The sequence below is a fragment of the Poecilia latipinna genome, unplaced genomic scaffold (genome assembly GCF_001443285.1).
Source record: "Poecilia latipinna isolate Pla-1442-1.1 unplaced genomic scaffold, P_latipinna-1.0 Scaffold11411, whole genome shotgun sequence".
NCBI classification, from domain to species: domain Eukaryota; kingdom Metazoa; phylum Chordata; class Actinopteri; order Cyprinodontiformes; family Poeciliidae; genus Poecilia; species Poecilia latipinna.
Window position 1 is genome coordinate 1 of NW_015124027.1, and position 621 is coordinate 621.

At 37.8% G+C, this 621-nt stretch overlaps 1 long non-coding RNA gene across 1 annotated transcript; it reads left to right on the top strand.

The window, feature by feature from the left end:
* On the top strand, positions 1 to 488 carry LOC106944482 (uncharacterized). The gene is made up of 2 exons (XR_001424334.1): positions 1 to 79; positions 175 to 488. It is a non-coding gene; the product is annotated as an uncharacterized LOC106944482 (long non-coding RNA).
* Positions 489 to 621: the final 133 nt, after the last annotated feature.

The window sequence follows — 621 nt, forward strand, 5'->3', positions numbered from 1 at the left end:
TTCATCCACCTGGTCGTGTTTTCTCCGTACTTCATCTCCACTCTGCTCCTGGTGTCCTTATATCGACACAAAGACAAAGGTAACATTTAAATAAATCACTCAGTTCATTCATTAACTAATTAATGACTTCATAAAACCTGTCATGTATCTAATCTTCCCTTATTAAACCTGCAGGAGACAATCTGCACAACTCAGTGGTTATGATTTCCTCCACTGGATGATCTGAGTTATTATATCATCACAGCCTTAATCATTATATTCATAGATTTCTCTGTAATGGGACTGAAACATTAAATGTGACCAAGCAGAGCAGATCTGAGTTTCTGTTTGAACTGATCAAATGTCCACTTTGAGTCTCACTGGAGGAGAAACGGTCAGATCAACGGAAATAACATCTAAAAATAGGTCAGTGTCTGTAATTAGTGACATCATAACCTTCTGTCCTTTTACCTGGTTTCTTCATTAAAATAAAGTTATTTAATTTGTTGTGTTGTTTGTGTCATTTCTCCAACATCGTCTTGTGTTTCCATGTTATTTTGTCTCTTAATGTTCAGAGTAGCATCCTGTGGTTTCCCTGTCAGCTCAGTGGTCTGCAGCCTCTCCATCTCCTCTAAACCTCAG